This window comes from Arachis hypogaea, chromosome 11 (genome assembly GCF_003086295.3).
Source record: "Arachis hypogaea cultivar Tifrunner chromosome 11, arahy.Tifrunner.gnm2.J5K5, whole genome shotgun sequence".
Lineage (NCBI taxonomy): Eukaryota > Viridiplantae > Streptophyta > Magnoliopsida > Fabales > Fabaceae > Arachis > Arachis hypogaea.
The window spans coordinates 93850255-93852709 of NC_092046.1; positions in this window are offsets into that span (position 1 = coordinate 93850255).

Sequence of the window (2455 nt, forward strand, 5' to 3'; positions counted from 1 at the left end):
AGCTACAGAGATCCAAACGATGCGGTTCCAATTGCGTTAGAAAGCTAACGTTCGGGCCTTCAATTTGATATTTAATATGCCATAGTTGCCCTGACGCTAGGCAACGCGACCGCGTGCTCCATGCGGCCGTGTCGCAAGTGACGAAAATCAGCGAATCTGAATTCACAACCAGCGAATTCTGGGTTGATTCTGACCCAGTTCTCGGCCCAGAAAACACAGATTAGAGGCTATGAAGTGGAGGAATGCATCCATTCATAAATCAGGCTTTCACATTCACAATTTTTGGAGTATATGTAGTTTTAGAGTGAGAGGTTCTCTCCTCTCTCTTAGGATTAGGATTTAGTACTTCTCTTAGTTTTAGGAGTGACTCTCAATCCAGGTTAAATGTTCTTTTATTTATTTTTCCAATTTAATTTATGAATGTCTATGTCAGATTTAAGTTCTTTTGTTAATGCAATTTGAGGTATTTCAGTTTAATATTGCTTTCCTTTATTTACATGATTATTGCTTCCCATATGAAGGCATTTTTATTCCAGTAGATTTACTTTTTCCCTTTTGGTTTTGGTTAAGAAATCAGTAACTCAGGAGTTATCCAATTCAACAGCATAATTGATAATTGTTATCTTGCCAATTGAATTGAACTTCAATAATCCCAATCTTTTCTTAGGAAATAAATAGGATTCGAAGATCAAACTAATTAGTCCATTGACTTTCCTTTATTTTAGTAAAGGTTGACCAAGTGGAATTAAGATTCGACTTTCATTGTTATTGATAAGGATAACTAAGTCTGGACTTCCAATTTCTCATACCTTGCCCAAAAGTTTGCTTTACAGTATTTATTTATTTTTAATTGCCATTTAAATTATTTGTCATATAACATATTCCCACCTTACTTCCAAAACCCCAATTTACAATCTCCATAACCAATAATAAGAACATACTTCCATGCAATTCCTTGAGAAGACGACCCGAGGTTTAAATACTCGGTTATCAATTTTAAAGGGGTTTGTTACTTGTGACAACCAAAACGTTTGTATGAAAGGACTTTTGAAGGTTTAGAAACTATACTTGCAACGAGGATTTATCCACAAATTTCTAGACCACACAAAAGTTCTCTCATCACGGAGATTTTTCATGCTTTAGCCCCTTTATCAACAAAATTTATATGAAACCTAAACTAAAATCCAATGAAAATGCATAGAAAAATAGGCAATGATGCCTTGGCATCACAACTCCAAACTTAAACCTTGTTTGTCCCTAAGCAAGAAGAGAATCATGCAGTAAAGTTTGACAATCCAAGGTAAGAAGAATAGCAGTGTAATGTTCATGCAACAATCACAAAAGAGATTCACATAATTGATGCCTCTATCTAGCTCATTTTATGAAATCTTTTTCCTTAAGTTTCTTCCTTGAACAAGCTTTTCATTCTGTTTATAGCTTATTTCTTTCGGGTGCTTTGCACCATGAGTTACAAACAAAGCTACGACTCTAAATGCTTTGTTTTCAAGTATTACCACTTCATACATAAGCACCACAAGCATTTAATTAGAGGACTCTTTTATCTCATTTTGTTTCTTATCTTTTTGACTCTCTAATCATTGATGCTCAGAGCCTTGAGCTTTAAGGGAGTGCCTTGCACTTGAGCCTAACCTTGACTCTAAGTGTTTTGTTTTCAAGCTTTTTGCTTGATACATAAACACCACAAATACTTAACAATTGACTTGTCATTGGTACTCAGAGCCTTCAGCTTTCTCATTCTTTCCCTTTTCTTTTCTTGCCTTATTTGTAATTTGCTTCTTCAAGGTTTTCATGATTTCAAAATTTTCATAAAATGTCCTAGATGAAAACTTCAATTCACAAATTCAAATGCAATTGAGCAACAATAGTCATGATAGCTTCCCAATACTTATAAGCTCATGCGAACTTCTTCTTTAAGGACCTTGGTTGTTTATGATCATGAAACTAAATTGCTTTGGACTCACCAAATTCAAGGTGATAATCATAATGTCACAACAACATGTTACAAGTCAAAACATCAAACTATGCTTATTCACAAGGAGAAATCACACATATATACAAAGAAAATAGTAGACAATCATGCAATTGAACATACTGGGAACAAGTAAGAGGAAAAAAAGAACTTTACCACCTTATAGTTCATCTTCATTATTGTTGTCCTTTTCCTCCTATACTTCTGATAAACCCCATTTGGAGGGTTTATCATGTGTTAAATTTAGAAGATTTTGTCAACCTTTTACCCACATTTATCCAATGAAATAACATGGTTTTATAACTTCTCCTTTAATTGTGCTTAAGAGTGAAAACATGCTTTTAGGACTCAAAATATCTAAATTTAATTCACCTTGATACTATTAAATGCCTTGATATGTTTGTTAAGTGATTTCAGATTTAGGAAGCAAAGATTGGATCAAGGGAATGAAGGAAAAGCATGTAA